At 36.6% G+C, this 18274-nt stretch overlaps 1 long non-coding RNA gene across 1 annotated transcript; it reads right to left on the bottom strand.

The window, feature by feature from the left end:
• Nucleotides 1-1783: 1783 nt before the first annotated feature.
• On the bottom strand, nt 1784-16196 carry LOC108722212 (uncharacterized). Its single transcript, XR_001936600.1, has 2 exons — nt 14680-16196; nt 1784-2429 (listed from the first exon to the last, which is right to left on the bottom strand). It is a non-coding gene; the product is annotated as an uncharacterized lncRNA (long non-coding RNA).
• Nucleotides 16197-18274: the final 2078 nt, after the last annotated feature.

Below are 18274 nucleotides of genomic sequence, written 5' to 3'. Positions count from 1 at the left end.
TGGAGATTTCTGAGCGAATCTCGATTAACAAAGCGCAATTAGCTTCATTTTCGAACGGTAATTTTTTTCTTTTTATTTTTCTATTTTACAGACGAAGGATTTTGTAAAAAGAGTAACCGATTGTCCTTATATTTTCAACGTCAAAGCAAACTCAGCTCTGCCCGCGATTGCGACAATGGCTACATTCAGTAGAGAAAGCAGTTTTACAACTGTTGTAAAATTCTTTTATATGTGATTGGTTTATACATTTAAAACCAGAGAGGAAAAAAAAGCGAGATCAATCGTATTAAAGAACTTTACAACAGGTGGAAAGCTGCTTTCTCTGCTGAACGCAGCCACTGTGATTTTTCTTGAAACGCGACCCAAAGTAGTATGTGCACGAGATTGGAAATCGGTACATTAAGAATCCCATTTGGTTGAATCAACTAATCTTTTATTTGAATATGGGCAAACAAATTCTAGAATGATGCAATAAAATAATTTAATTGAAGCAAAAAGCTGTAATTGTATTATAATTTTACTTCTTTCCGATAACATAAGTAAAATGTTAGAATTTTATTGCATCAATCAAGAATTTGTTTGCCCATACCCAAACAAGAGATTAGTTGATTCAACCAAATGAAATTCTCAGTGTATAATTTCAACAATTCAATTTCTTAAATATCGTGACTAGGAGAAGAAGATTACGCCTCGTCTTCGTCATTTCTACTTCGACGAACGAACGTAGGGGTTGTTTTCGTCTTTTCTGTGAAACGCCACGATCCGAACTTACCGAAATTACATCGATTCAAAATCTCGCGAGTGTTATCGCGTGTATTCTTGTAGACCACAGCAGTACGAATAAAGGCTGATCGTCGGGAATAAAAAAGATAGACCGAATCGTCTACGTGAAAACGAGCGACGCAGTTTATTGTAGTAATCACGAAGTGCAACGCGAGCCTCGTTGCTTTCATCCCGCTCTCCCTTTTAACCCAAAAACGTGTCTCTATCTTCCTCTTCCGTTTCCCATGACTTTCCTCTCTTTTTCTTTTTTTTTAAATTTTGTCGCGTTTTATCTCCTCCTCGTCCTCGTTCTACCACAAGCACGAAACATCGCTTGGTCGATTAGCTTACGAGTCAACGTACAAATATAATTAGAAAAATATAATTGGTAGAAGAATATAGAGATAGAGTTAGAATCAATCGTTATTATGTCTTTTTTCTTTTTTTTTTCATCTTTTTTATCGATTACGCATCGATAATATCCCTATTCTCCGTCCCGCGCCCTTTCCTGTCCATTTTTCAGCCCTAAAATTCACTCTCGGGAGTTTTACTTTCTGCGAGTAACTTTCAAACGTACGTCTCCCCTGCGAGAGAAAAACTAATTCTCCTCGCGAAGGCAAAACTCTCGGCTGCACACACTCGGCTCTTACGCCGAAGCGTCAAACTCGCGCGACGAAAAACATCCATGTTGATTTATATTTAAAAAATGCAGATTCTCATCATTTTCTGTCGTCCAATCCCTCTATCTCGTTCACGCGTAACGTTCCTCATGCAATTTACTTATGTCTCATGTACATTATCGTCATGAAGCAATTTTCTCTCGTCTTTTCCCCATTTTTTCCTCTTTTTTCTTAAGAAACGAGAATCGTGTACGCTTGTCACGTCTCTTTTAGAAGTCACACGAATACATATGAAGAATCGTTCAGTCTTAAAGGATGGATGAGAAGATGTGCAAGGTGGTGCGACTCCCAAGAGGTACGACCTTCCTCAAGGCAATTTTCTCAAATTCTCCCTTTTTCCGCTCTTTCTTGTATTGCTGCGCCTGAAGCAAATATTTCTTTGTACCGGTACTAACTTTCGCAGATATATCACCTCGTATGAATATCCGATGGATATTTTTGGATATACAAAATTTTTAGATATGCAAAATTATATAAGAAAAATAACGTGAAACTATTTTCTTCGAGGAAGCGTACGATTTCTCTTCTTTTCCGATCACGATCGTTTCTTCGAAACTCAATAATTCCCTCCCTTCTTCCGTCGATTATTTTCATTTGGTGATAATAGCGAAGAGCGCAGAGACGTAAAAGAGGGATACTAATGCCGCGGGGAGAATATGAATGGTGCGTGTGAAAATGTGCATGTAAAATGTTCTTTACACAATCTCCCTGCGAAGGTAGTAGTTATGCTAACGGCGATTTCTTTATACAAGTTATAATGTGTGATCGTGTTGAATGTTGTGCGCGCATAGCATAATCGATATACGTGTACGTGTACGCGTCTTTCATTGTGTGCTGCTTACGTTAATTTTTCCTTCTCTCTCTTCCTCCCGCCCATATTCACCCTCTGTTCTCGTGTGCGTAAAATATGTGTGCGTTGTCGTGAGTCCTCGATCTAAATGTCGGAGAGAAATGTCTTATTATTTCCTCTCTCTCTCTCTCTCTCCCCTGTTTTTTCTTAAATCTTCCGGTTCTACCAAGTCAGCAGATTTTAATCCTGGCCTTTAACTACCCCTCGCTCCTCTCGGTGCCTTTCCATAGAAAGATTTCTATCTGCGTTTGTTTAACACTAGAACGTCCGGTTGTTTCTCGATCGAACGCCACTCTTCCAGAAACTTGTCATACGCAATCAAATCGGAAACTGAGTCGCGAGCGTTGAATAATGTATAAGCAAGAGCAATAACTTCGCGACTTGATACGCGCCGCATTTGCGGATGTCTATATGCGCGTCGTAGAACGCGTACATGACATTCCTTCAAAAGTGCCATATAAAGTGCCATATAAAGAAGAAAAAGAAATTTTTTTACTTAACATTTTTACACATAAAATTCCGAATGATGCTCAGTTGTCTCCGAATATATCAAGAAAAAAAAATACTTGTTGGCGCTAAAAGACACATTGGGTGCTTTTCAATTGCTTAATAGAAACGTATATAGAAATGCATTAAGTGTAGCATTGTGCACAACTCAGTTGGAACAGAATGTATACGCCGTGCACGATTTCGAATAGAGTTAGATTAAATGTAACTTTTCCCGCCTGTATTGAATGAAAAAGAGCAAAAATGCCGGCCACCCAATGTTCTCCAATTTCATTTATAGCCGCCGCAATTAGTAACATATATATATATATATATGACATATAAATAATTACCAGAATGTACAATCAATTAAGAGAAATAAACCTATTTTCAATAAAAAAAGCAGAACTTAAATATTTTAGAATGAATTTATGTACATATCAAATTCTGCAAACCGCGCGACGAAATCTTTTTTTTGAAGCGTAATCATACGAATAAAATTAGAGTCGTAATATCACATATTAAATTAATAAGCAATTTAATAATTTTAGAAAATACAAGTTTACATCAACTAGTAGCCCTCGGGCTGTATACGGATGTGTAGTGTTGTGTAGATAATTACGGCAATTGGAACACAGCTGTCACTTGTGTTACCGCGTGCACGAAAGTGTCTAATATGATTTCACAATTAAAAAGCATCCATGTTCTCTTTACAATATCTCTCCCCGAGGTGCATCATTAAATCTTATAGTTGAATGAGATCGTTGGTGAATAAACTGTCCACCCCCGGGTATTCTAGTGTTAACAATCTTCGATTTCCCGAACCGCAGTTCGGAAATCATCGTGAGAATCACGAGGGGATGCCGTTCCGCAAAACAAAGATACTCGCTGTTGTGCGACACGGTGCGACGCGCGATGTGTATGCAGTAGAAAAATAAATTTTCTCAAACGTTTAATAATGATAACTACAAAGTGCTTCTTAACACGTGCCGTTGCTACAAGAGAGGACAATTTTATTATTCTTTCCACCGTGTTACCGTTCATAATTTTCATCAAAACAATTTACGCTTTTGGTTATTGCATACGAACCGTTGTCGAGCGATCATCTATCACGTTGTATCACATTTAACAAAATATTTATATTTCGTTAGATGTAATCCGTATATTTTGTCATATCGAATAAAAAAGAAGGATAAAAACGGTTCGTGTAGATATTCCATCCTTGATGTATTGGAGTTCCAGAATCATCCCTGAAATATTTAGCGCATGTTAAGAAGCATCCCGCATATCGATAAGACCAACATTCAACGAGACAAAAATACGACCCTTTTCTCTCCATTGGCCCTTCGGCGATCACCTTTGGCGAGGGACTCACGACCGAACGAGAGGGGTATGCAGGGAACGGTACGTATCTGTGATACTTCCGCCACGCTTTGAATCCAGAGGGCCATTCTCTCTCATATACGCTTGTGAAGGGTTATAATAATAGGTGCGTCGAAATAATCGCTACGCTACGACTCACTATTGCTAATCTACACGCGTGACTGCGGTCGACCCTGAGGTGGACCCCGCCTATAATACCTATCGACAAGAAGAGAAAAACAGAATGGCTACCTTAATGTCCTTACTTAATAAAGAGATCCCTACAACGGGTACTCCCCTGGCACGGAGTACTCGACTACATGGCTTACTACGAGCGCTTTTACTACACGACTGGCCTAAATCCTACAAAGGTATACGCGCGATCGTAACATCGCCGGAGGAAAATAGTTATTGATTCCATTACGTTATTACGAGATAACAGATCGCGTTCTCGGCACGCCTTTTAGCGCTAAACGCATTCGGCCGTTCGATTCTTAAAGATATATGTACTTATATTTATCCAAGATGGTACTTAGATTTATTCCAAGTTTGCGAACTTGTTAATTTAGTTATATCATTATCACTTATTCGCTTATTTCCGTTAAATGTTTCATTAAGCTTGAAAAAACAAGGTTTTGTCAAAGAGGAGTTTTATTATTAAGACTTGCGAATACTTCATTTTTGTAGTTTAGAAAAGTCTTTTTTTTAGATCTATATTGTAGGATAGTGTCTATAAATCACCTCGTTATAGTGTCTGATTCCTTCATCTTATTAATTTTGAACTCGAATCCTTATATTAACAAACAAATGAAGCTTAGAAGCCGCATTCAGCGCTAAAACACGGCAAAGAAAACACAGAGCGCTGTATTTTCTCGAGAGACATTTAGATCCCGATTGTAAATTGCATTAGGCTTCTTGACGAATCGCAAAGTCTCTTTTACGAGTTAATTCTACACCCCCCAAACTAGGGCGAAAAAATATTGGATTGTATTCCAGCGGAGATAACTTCACACATTTGGTAAATACAAGGATTTATAATATTATTTAATATCAAAGTAAAAAAAATTTGTTTCAATTTACAAATATTGGCGAAGCATTATTTGTCAATTACTTCTTTTGATATCGATTGATGTCGCATTAGTCTCTTGTCCTTTCTCTATACGATATAAGACAATGTTACCTACTAGTGCTTTTACGATGTTTATTGTGCGTGGCAAGATTAAAAAACGAGAAACGACGAATATATATGTATTGGTCGAACAATATCCGAAATAACTATTAGTAAAACGGAGATTACGCAACATTAACTTGATTAATCAGCACTCGCGTCATCGCGTTTAATCCCTTAACTCTCATATTCTCCCGGTAAAAAAATATTTTGTATGCAGAAAAATATTCTAGTTAGAGGAATGATCAACGAATTTTTACAAGGACCGGCTTTACGCGCCGCACGTTAATAATTATCGCTTAATAGAGGACAATAAACGTTTCAGCAACAAATAGTACATTTTCCGTGTTGCTTGTGACAGCCTATCAATTCACCTTCATATCACGGTTTCAATAACACACTCTTCTATTGAACAGTGCGGCTATCAGCGTATCGATAAGATATATCGAAATATGTTGCCTTCGATTCACTGTCGATTACAGTACGGGAGTAACTTGTAACAGCGTCGGCGATAACTTGCAACAAATGAGTCTCGCCGCTTGTCTAATAGTCAAACATTTATGTTCGGATTAAAAAACAGTCTCTCAAAAGTTTCGATGTCGATATAAATAATGCGATACTACAGAGATAATCGTCTAATACATGAGCGTAACGCGAGGAAGAAATATTTCGTCTAGAAGAACCTCTTCTATGCTTTCCGTTACCGAGTTTTATGCTTGGACCGTTTAAGTAAAGTTCTCAACTCATCGCGAAATTGTATTGAGATTTATGACTTTCTGCAAAAGGGATCTACCTCGTAATATACCGCAAGAGATTTAATTCCGCCATTCTTCTCTCGCGTACATATATATATATAGAAACTGAGGACACGAATTATTGCATGCGAGCGTTACAATTACTCTTTTTCCGCAATGACCGTAAGCTATCGTACTTCAGAAATAAAGTGAAACATGTGTTTAACTTGTTTAATTTTTGAATAATTTCGCAGTAGCAGACACATTGCACGTACACGCACAATTTAGTAATTACGTGAGTAAATGCGTGTAAAATTGCGGATATTATTTCGTCCAGATCTCGTGAATAAGCCATTCACGATGCACATTAGATTAGTTAGTTATATAGACTACACGTTACACATTAATTGTAATATTACGGATTTCGGGGATTTGCGGAAATTGAAGACAACATATGCACGCTATCGAACGCCCAATATAAACACGCGCTGAGTCGATTGCTGGTATCGATTTATTGACATTATCGCGATAAAGCAATGTCACGTAACATAATGAACAACGAAATTCTGATAAAATAACATGAGATTGTAAAATTACTTATAAAAAATATCTCACTCAACGTCTAGCAAAGTGAGATTCTAATAAATCCATTAATAAAAATTACTATCTTAATAAAAGACCACTGTCTCGAAGGATTAACACATTGAACAATGTGCGAACAAACAACGTTTTGCATTCAACAACGTTTAAGCTCGCGCAAGTATATCTCTCATGTATGTACGTACAATGTAATACTGCTTTTGAAAATATTTTAGACATAAACAGGAGATCAACATAAAGATTTTCTTCAGAAAAAAAATCAGGTGAAATCGCTTGAGATTATTTAAATTATGATATCATATTATGCGAATTATAATTAATGGACAAAATCAAGAAATTAATTTTTTTTATAGAAATCATATAAATTATGTCTGACATTTTAAATATGTAATATCGATATTCAATTTATAAATTACCTATTAATGATAATTTAGTTTATATGTTCCGCAACAACAACAACGGATTATTGTTACTACATAAAATAGTAATGCGCAGTGCTTTTAACATCAAAACACCACAGATTATTCTTTGATTATTCGCCGGTATGATTATTACAAATAATCATCTATATTCAAAGCTCTTAATTCGAGCGTAATGAGAAATATGAAATTAATATATTTGTCATGAATCGAGCGAATAAAATGATATTTAGGGTTTTGCGAAAAACGCGATGTCTTCTCTTTCTCACGTTTATGCGAAATCCGACCGACAGAATGTCGCACGTTCGCGTAACACAGGCCAATTAAAGCTACGAGGACTAATTCGATAAGTTTGGGGCGTATAGAAACAGACGGGTCGAAGGGGAGGGTATTTCTAACGCAGTTAAAATGGGGTGGGGGTTGGAATTGATATTGTTACGGTATTGGTGTTCAGTTACAGTTTATCGTCACTCTTCCGTATGTTCTTGCTCGCGGGGGGTTAGTTAGCAAAGCGACTATACATTATAACACCCTGACACAAGCGCGCTGCTTAATGCCGCGATATTTAAATAGGTAGCGTCATTTGCGTAGATAAAAATGGAGAATGAGCACGACGGTCCTGCGGTATACGATTGTAAAGTCGTACATACACACGGTCCATATTTACACCAAGCCTTTGTTGATAAGAATATCTAAGGTCCGATTAGTTACTTCTACGAGATGTTAATCAAATCGACCGAGCGTACGATCGTACGAACGAGGTACATCGTTCGTTTGAGCGTTCGATCGGGGTCATCGATAACGGTGATGGCATACGTACATATATTATAATGATATTGTTATGTGTCGTAACTGTCATAATAATAGTGTCATAGCGATGTAAGTATGTAAGTAAACGTGCCGATAATCGTAATTGTACAAATAGTACAGTCGTACGTAATAATCGTTTACAATAGACTAGCTTTACTATTTTCTTCTTCTTCTTAGGCTGTCAACATCGCTTTGTAGACCTTATTTATGTTAGTCATCGTCGCTCTCTTCCAAATTCTAAAGATCATTTATGTTGTTTCTATCATTACGTCGTTCTATATCTTTTTGGAATACCCTAGAACAGATTCTTTCTCTTTCGAAATAAAAGTAATGTTTAAAATGATTTCCACGTTCACGCGTTTTTCTTGCTTGATTATCAACTCTACCAAGTGCATTTGCTAAAATATCGAATATTGTAAATGCCTTTCGAGAAAAATTGATGAAAAAGGATCACTAAAAGTAGCACAATCAAACGTTTACAAAGTTGGAACTTCCCACTTTGTTCCATACGAATCTGCAAATGCGATAACACGAATGTTTCATACGGTGAAAATCCCCCCGCAACATGAGCAAAACGCAGTTAATCAATAATTAAAAATTACGTACAAACATGTTATATAACATATTCGATAAATTGTTAATATCATATAGTTCGATAATTAGTCATAGTGCGTTTTCTAAAATAGCTATACGTATATGTACGTTAAATATGCACGTATATTGTTAACCATTAATCGATATATTGGCTTTCTAATTTATGTATATACCTATAAATATGATAAATACTACTATGACAAAATAATACTCTAAAAATCTTTCTCTTCCTCTCTTTTCTATTCCTCTTTCTCTCGCTGCGCGTACCCCTTTAAAAGTCTATCGGTCATCTCTTTTAACGATTCAACTCGGTTCCTGGAGATTTACATTCTCAAGGATTCAATTAGTTTGAGCGAGCGAGACATCCTTTATCAATCTGCTTAAGATCCGTCTCCACGCGGCCAAATTCAACGAACATCGAATAAATATCCAACACTGGAGATTAATAAAGCCATGCTATCGCCTCACGTGGAGGTGGAGCTTAAGTTCATCAATATCGATATTGTAGGCCGGATCTAGATCATGCCTGGTCAAGCAATGAGAAAACTGAATGAGAAATTAAGTAGCTCGGCTATAGCATCTTTTTTAATCATAAAATATTAATTGTATGCATATGTGACAAAAATCTGCGCATGTTTCACATTCATTAATGGAACAAAATTGATCAAAATTATTAACAATCGCCAGATTATGATGCAACTTGTAGAATGTTAAATTCGACATTGAAAAATAATAATTTGTGTATAGAGATCTCATAGGCATTTTTTGTTGTCGACTTTGCGATAAGACTCACTTGTTAAAGAATCGTTTTTCTCAAATTCGAGTAAAACGATTCTTCCTTGAGCACTTGGTGTAGAAATCTTGCGGGTTTATCGCGCACAAGATTGTTTATAAGTGTGGGACGTGAAAGTGAATATCGCGAGCAAACAAAGTCTTGATGTAAATTTATCAATAATTCGATGTGATTCTTTTTTATTTTACACATTCGTACGAAATGTTAATCTACTATCATTTTTATAGAATGTGCACTAGGGAGAATATATCTCGATACACAAAAATCAGTACTGTCTCCTTACTACTGTAATATTTAAAAACAAGATTGTCTGTAAATTAATTATAGTTCAATTTATCAAAACGCTTCCCCAATCGAAAACAGAATCACACGTGCTCGAAGTTTTCTCTTAGATAACAATAAAAAACATCCATCCTTGCGTCAACGATCGATACTTGCGTCCTCTGCATTCTATAAAAAATTCTTACGTTGTTCTATAACTCTTCAAACAATTGTACAGTCTGGCCTCTAAATCGTTACGTTAAAAATATAACTAATTCTTAATTCTAACGAATCTACGTATGATTATCGAAATGGAATTATCAAAATGGAATCGATAAAAGTGACATGTTCCAACAACGTAATGTAATTTTAATGATTGTAAATTCCATTCGTTCAACTTTTTAAAACACCTATAACAATCAGACTTGTTGAATGAATTCCCTCGCGCGTCAGTTTGATTCGATTCAGCCATCCGGTTGAAAAATTTAGTCGACACAAGTTTTCAAATTGAATATTCTGCTGCTTTTCGTGATCGCGGCTACGAAAATCTCTCAGCCTTTTGAGACTTCGGAAAATTTGTGTCCTAAAATAGATTTTAAGGATTGGGATTGAATTCTACAAAAGTTTTTATAGAAAAGTACTGCGCGGATATTATTTCGGAAAGAAAAGTTAAAGATTATAATAACTTTTCGAAATCGATATGTAAACTTATTTTCCCTTTTTTTTTACCTTCAATTTATCAAATAGTAACAAATTTTAAGAAGGGAAAATGACTTTACAGATGTGTTAATAAAAGATATGCTTTTAGTCAAACGTTAAGTAGTAAAAAAGTGCCTCGGAAGGATTAAGTCGTATAAAAGTTTGCGCGTGTTGCTTGTGAAAAACTGATCGCTTCGTCTTTTCTATTTATCTCGTTTGGCTCCCTTATACTTATTTCTTTCCTTTTTATTTTGACTTTGTCTGTCGATCAGCTCGGAAGGAACGTTTATTCTTTCATATTGGGAATTACAACAATACGCGTAATACGTATCTTATTAGACTGTCATCTTTCTCTTGGCAGTCGCTATATTCTATATAGCTGATCTACATTATTGGTTTGCTTTGCAAAAATAAAATTTCCAAAGAACAACTCTGATACTCTCGTTCAACGATCGTCGGCGTTTGTCAGCTGAGCGTTATCATCGATCGTTCACCGATCAAGCCAGCGAGAATGCGACATTTCGCGCTTCTTTATATTTCTCATTTGTTTTCCCTTTCATTTCATGCAAAAGTGTATGTCGTAACGGTACCTTCAAAACAAACTTCGGTCCCGTTGCCATAATTTCCGAGAAAGAATCGGACGTCCCGTCCGAAATCTGTTCGAGTTTCTCTGTGTCCCTCTCTTTCTGTTTTTTTTTCTTTCATTTCGTATGAAATGAATCGCGGATTCCAAGCTGCGAATGATGCCTTTCGCGTGGTCAGTGTGGTTCCGCTCTTCTTTTGTTCAATGCGTTCTATTTGTTCCTCTCGCATCAGCGTCGAAATTGAACGGTGTGCCAAGAAGAAGCGGAAGCGGTAGACGAATCGGTCGATAACCGGATACGCATTAAAAAGTACATACGTTAGGGTGGTAGAAAAAAGATTTTCGCGGGATAAAAAGTTCCTTTGATGGTTCGCAAAGGCTACGTTTCACCCGTGGCTTTGATGTTCCCTAGAGTAATTGACATGTGAAGATACTTATAATTTATACCTTTCTTTCCGCTGAACAGCTCAACTCCCTCCCTTTCTTTTCTCACTCAATTCTATTTCCTCGCGACTCGCCCAGCGATAGAAATCGATATCGTGAAAAGCAGTACAAAATCATCAATATATTTTGAATTAATATTTTGCAAGAAAGATAATACCTTACTGGTCTTTAAAATCTTCAATTTCTTTATATTCTTGACAACATGACAGAAAATCATGCAAAGCATATAAAAACTGAAAAATATTTCTTCCGAGCTTTGAATACTGAAAGAATTTTAATAAAATATAAAAATAGAATTTTTTTATCATAGAAAGTAACAAGCTTCCCGGAGATATAGAATTTCCACCGCTAAACATTGTCTCTCGCGTGGTCGAGTGACTCGCGTAAAGAGGAGAGTAGATAGATCGAAGGGACGTTTATGACAAAAATTGATAAACTCCCAAGAAAAAATTTTTCATATAAAAACATATATAAACATATATAAATAATATAAAAATTTTTAGCAATTTCTTTTCATTCCTTCTCAAACTAGATTTTTTTGTAAAAGAAACAATGCAGAAATAATTCTTTTAGTTATTTTTTATGTTTTCTCATTATTATTGTTATTTTTCTTGTATCAAACAATAATTTCACAAAAGAAGAAGAATATGTGAACATATATAGCCAAATTTCATAGATAATATATTTTTATATATGTTAATGTAAGTTCTTATATAAAAATTTTTTTCGAATTTAGTGATATACCTAATGATATCCAGTATATTTAAAATATTGCGTCACATTCAAATGCCAAATATATTAACAATGCCAGATATATTAACAAGTCATATTGAAAAAGTAATTTCCTTTTTGCTTTTTTTTTTAATTAGAGTATGATTCAAACTCTCTGTATATTATTTTCATCAACTCTCCTCTGTCCTATCGCACAAGTAAATGTATTGAAAAAGAAAACAACGAACACAATATGTCCATGTGCACGTGTTAAAGGAAATCTTCAAATGTGTTCCTCCCCTTCTATATTTCATTGTTTCTTAATTATTGTACAGAATATCCAAGAGAAGTGCTTGTTTTAAAGTGGCATCTGATCCACAATCAGAAATTTATTAATTTCTTTTAAATAGTATCATAATTAGTCTCTATCTAAAGGAAATTCTTAATTGAATCTGTAAAAATTTGATAGCTCAATCCGTAAAAATTTGTGATAGATAAGATACTTGGCTTAAAAAAATATTGCGACAGGAATGGCTGGATAGATGCCCATGGCATCTGGCTCCGAGAGTACAAGAATTAAGACACGCGGAGTGTCAAGCATCGCTGATTTTTGCGCAAATTTCCAGCCGCTATTGTTGCGGTTTATCGCGCGCGATCTGCGAATTTGTTCGTTCGTTTGTTCGTTCTAGATCCGCGTTTCTCGTTCGCCGGAAAAGCGTTACGACGAGCTATCGATTACCGTAATCTGGGATCGTTGCGAGAGAAAAGTTCAAGTGCCGCGTACGTAGTTGTTCCTACGAGAGAGAAGAGTCGCGAGATTACGCAGAAATGTTATTCGATAATTCGCAGACATACAATTACGTCGATAACGAGCTAATGTCTAGCTATCGTCTAAACGAAAAGAGAAACATCCAAGCCCTCTCCTCCGAATCTCAGCTTATTTTTTCTTCTCCCTCCATCCTCCCCCCGTACCACAGTGTCGCCCTTTGTCTTCCGTATCTCTCGTACGTTCTCCTATCGCCTTGTCAACAGAGTGTTATCAACGAGAGTGTCACCGTGACGTCGCACGGCTAAATAGTCGTTAATTAATAACCTACAAGTAGTACTGTTCCCAGATTTATTTATTCATCGCGCCTCCCTCTCACATTCACGCACACACAATTTTTTGTGTTCTTTATTAATTTCAAAATTTAAAAAAATACATATATATTCTCAACCAGACACGCGCATCGCGACGGGCGCGGTCTAACTATTTACTTTTCTCTCTTTCGTTTTTTTTTCTTTTTGTTCAACTTGTCAAACAACGTTTCTGCCGCTTCTGTGCTTCCCTTTCTCTCTCCTTCTTTCTCTGCCTATCTCTTTGCTCGTGTTAACTTCCTTAATAAAATCCTACCAATCTAAGTAATAATAATAGTTAATTTAAATATATATGCATGTATACGTCATATATATTTATAATGTAATGTACTATGCGTATATTATGTGTCTGTACTATGCTCGATTAGCGAATATAGAGATATGAATAGGATTTATATGGAATATAATGATGCGTAATGTTAGGTTGGGCAATAATTTATCAATAATAATGACAATAATAATAATCATATAATAAAAATAATATTAGAGTAATAATAAAAATAATAGTAAGAAAATAATAAATAATGTTCGATTAATAGTAATTAGATTGTAATAGTAAAATCGCATCGCGGAGTTTAGTAGTTGGCGACTAGAGTTGTGCCGCGATGCTTGTGCAAAGACAATCAGTTAAGATCGGCAATTATAAATAATACTTAATAAATTCGATAAACCGCAATAACGAACAGAGGCGAAAATATATAATTCCACAAAGACAATAGTATGTAAATGGCAAGATGTCGTAATGATCCGATAATAAATGACGAACGCGCGCGTTTGGCAACAGATTCGATGGCGGGGATAATATAATTGTCGTATGCCAATAGTAATCAATGATAATAATAATGTGACTGACATCACGACGACGAGTATGAAAATGTAGGAAAGCCTTATTAAATCCCCTTTCTAATAATAATATAATAATAGCAATAATAATAGAATAATAATAGTAATAATAATAATATAATAATGATAATAGTAATAATAGCGATAATAATAGTAATTATCCCTGTGCTCCGCGCACGTGTCCTTCCTCGAGTGTACGTGTGTGTCACGCGCGTGTCTCCGTGTCGTACGTATATTTATGTATATACGTGCGTGTATACGTGTTACCTTACTGACTAATAGTGTTAATTATTACATACGCTGAGTGTTTAACTTGCTTTACACGCGATGCAAAGTAGCAAAGGTTATCGAGAGGCCATGACTAGACATTCAATCGTATAAGTTTCTTGTCATACGACTTACAATAGTAATAACAAGATGGCGGGCGGCACCGGAAAAATGGCCGACGAATAAAACACACTCGACTTAATTAATATATCCATACACGTAATATACATATAAGTTTTGTTCTCCCAGCTTCTCATCTCTCCCTCCCTTTCTTCCTCGTCCTCTTTATTTAATGCGCTATCTTACTTTCAGTATTTAACTCCTTCGTCGTTTTAAGGAGATGCTCGGCGCTCCTTCTTCCTCCTTCTCTCGCTCGATAATAAAAATTAAAAGAGAGTAAACGATTCACGATTACATGACAGACATTCTGGAATACTGGAGGCTTCTTATCTATACACCACATAGCAAAATCTTACTCTCTCTATCTCGCCCATGCATGTACATCCTTCTTTCTTATTTTCGTTCGCTAGAGTTAAACCTTAAAAACACGCGAGAGCTAAGTCTAGAAAAACGTACCTTAAATTACAACACATACCGTACCACGTGCTGTGCCCAATCAACGGCTATCAACTGATCGATTATAGTTCGATCGTTTTTACTTCTCCCGTCTCTTTTTCTTTCCTTTCCCCGCAAAAAAAGTGGCGGTTCATTGGGGAAAACAAACCAGTACGTTCGGACCCTGCACTCCTTCTGATGCACAGCTCCTCTTAATGGAATGTATTAGTTAATCGCACAACAAGTGGTCCACGCGAGATCTGCGTTACGACGTCCTTACAATTATGATACTTTACAATTACACCTCTTCGTCAGGAAAGCGCTAAAGTGTATCGAAATTCACAAGTGTTTCTTTTTTTTCCTAATCGAAACGAGAGCTGAAAATTGATTATGCGTCTCACGACCGTGTACCATTTTAGGGAACACGCAACTCTGGAAATATCACCAAATGTGACGAATTGGGACACGTGCTTATGAAAGGTTCTATTTAAGGCTGAACTATTATTTGACATAAGTAATTTGTCTGCGGTAATCTGATGAGAATTAGAAGAGACGTAACACCTCGATTCTAAATCCTCTCATGTTACGAAGCGGATAAGATAAATGGATAAAATTATATCATTGTGTTCTCTCTACAATATGTAAAGAACAAAGAGCTTATTAATTGTAGATTTGAAAAATGAATATTATATTGTATATCAAACTCAGAGTAAATCGAAGATTTGAATGGCGTATCGGAAGATCGGCAGCGATTCTTCAAGGAGGAAAAAGACGTGAAGAGTTATTTTCTAATGGAAACACGGAATGCCGGTCGCATCGTTTCGCCTTCACGCTTCAACATACGGACGATTAAAAACTTTTTCCAAGGTAAGTAAGCAGCAAGGGCGGTTCAACGATTAACGATAACTGGCCATTCAACATCGAGTAACGTCTTAAGATCTACTTAAATTCCAAGGGAGAACGAGGCGACCAGCCTGATAATTTGTTCGTCGGTCAGGCTATAATAATAAAGAACCTTTCGCCATCTTTGTACTTCAAACGTACGCATCAATTTCCTTTTTTTTTTCTTCTTCGTACCCTTTTTTCTTCATACCCGTAACTCGCATTACGGCGTAATTCACGTCATTTTCCGCACTCGCATACTTCGCTACTCCGTCATTTCCAGACCGCCATTTCGATCACGATTGCGAAACCAAGATTCTTAAATAGATTTTATAAGAACGGTCAGCGACAGGCGAGTCCCCTTTAATGATTTTCTTTTATCAGGAAATGTTGAAATGGATTTTTCAAAAATAACTTTACCATTATCTTTATCTTCGAACCATGTTTTCCAGAGTTACGTGGTTCAGAATAACGAGATTATATCGAGAAACTCGAGCATTGAATATATGACCGAGTTTCTCAAGCTGAATTTGTTGGTAATATTAATGGCCTCATGAATTTTCTTTTGAATTTCTTCATCTTCGAAGAAGTCATTAATATTTCGTCATTAATATACGTACGCTCATTCTCGATTCGTGGACCCTCTTGTAATTCGTACTGTCGTCGATTGGCGCACGTCGCGCGCGGATACGTATACACCACGTTTAATCATGCTAGTGATATATGCGTACGATAATAATTAATTCGCGTATATCGCTTACGGACTAAGAAATTCGTGATCGCGCGTGTCGCCCAAGACTCGCGGCCGCATCTCAATCGGCTCCGGTCAGCGCGATCCGACGATTTCGCTAAATTATAATAACCTAGCCGTGTAGAGGACGAAAGTACGATCGACTGGAGCCGATTCGGCGCCACCGAGCCGACGTTACGATGCGCCGATCCTCCACGGATTTCGTTTACAGCATTTAATATGCATTGTATGTGGTGTCAGAGAGACTGCAGCTCGGCAGCAAGTACAATATATAACTAGGCATGCAACAATACTTGGAGTGGTTTTTCTCGAGTTAAAAATAGCGATCAATCATTCAATCTCTCTTTCTCTCCCCCTCTCGTACCCTTTCTCCCCAAAGTATCTGTCTCACTCTCTCATCTCACTTTCACAGTTGCTCTTTTTTGTTTACTCATTAAGTAACATTACTTGGGCCCGGGAAGAATGTAATTTTTCTTCTTTTTTTTTCTCTCTCTCGCTCTCTCCCTTTCTCGCGAAAGTTACACAGAGTCGCCGCGCGCCGCTGTCTTTGCTTTTGTGTCTCAAAATGTGTGGCGTCGTGTGGATAATTAAAAAAAAGTTCCCCCTCCTTTCAAAATGCACGGATACCTTTTTGTCATTAAGCTCTCGATCTCGTCTCTTCTCCTCTTCTCCCACGTAAGGAAAAGTTTTCTCTGACTCTCGACCGAGATCTAATTACTCATAACACAGACGCATCCGTGACTTTACGCTGCCGTACAAATTGCAGCAAGTCAAATGATTTAGGATAAGTCATCCCTCCCTCCTCGTGTTTTCAAGGGACAGATGTTCTGCATGCGTTTCGTCGGCGGCGCCCGGCGCGGTCGATACACAATTAACGCGCGTTGCGAACGTACAAAAATATATATGTGATATCTATATAATCCGCTATAGGTTTCTAAAAACTCGTCTCTTTTTTTTCTCGTTATTATTAATTCACTGGCGATCACGACGTCGCGTCGAGTGCCGCCGAGGGGCCATGCATTCGCTCACAGGAATTTCCCCGTTCAGTCGCGAGATCTCGTTTCGTTTCATTTCTCGATTTTTCTGAACGTCCGTCACGAGAGATCATCGCGCGGATAGAAAACTGTCAGGAAAAGCGAGGATATTCAATATTGGACATTAAGGTCGAGAATTGACCAAGTTCTTCTTCATCTCACGTTACATTTTCGCACTTAAGACATCAGAAGGAATAACGTGTGCTAGGAACAAGTTAAGTAAAATTCAACAACTCGAGAGAATATGCAATTGACTTGGTCATTCCTCGACTTAAACGTATCGATCGACAAGATGTTTGCTGCAGGCAATGCCTTCTTCAGGATTCATTTATCATTCGAAATATCACTTCTGTTCATCATTTTTGGCATTTGTCACAATGTACAGAATATTATATTTTTCTCAAATGACTTTGGAATTTGAAAAAAAATACTAGTAAAGGAAAAAATAATAAACATTTACTTTCCCGGGAAAAAATGTTATACATACGGACATATTTTACATATCATTGTATATAAAATATGTCAGCACAAATATTTTTTATATAATTATATATAATTTTAAATAATATATAATTATATATGAAATATTTTTTCCCGAATTCTTACAGATCAAATCAAAGAAATGACAGATACTGAAACTCGCTGTAAAATAATATAATTAATAATAATTTTTAACAATAAAAATCAAGAAACGGTACATAAGATAATACAAATAGTTAATCTGAATAAAAGATGAAATTTCGGTTTTGTTTTTGACAGTGTTTCTTCCTTCGCGTAATGGATTTAAATTACTATGAGAAATCCCAGCGGTTACACGTAACAAGGACATGTGTGTTGGTGGACAACAAA

This window comes from Mycetomoellerius zeteki, unplaced genomic scaffold, assembly GCF_001594055.1.
Source record: "Mycetomoellerius zeteki isolate Tzet28-1 unplaced genomic scaffold, Tzet1.0 scaffold105, whole genome shotgun sequence".
In the NCBI taxonomy this organism is placed as follows: domain Eukaryota; kingdom Metazoa; phylum Arthropoda; class Insecta; order Hymenoptera; family Formicidae; genus Mycetomoellerius; species Mycetomoellerius zeteki.
This window is presented reverse-complemented; position numbering and strand designations above follow the sequence as displayed.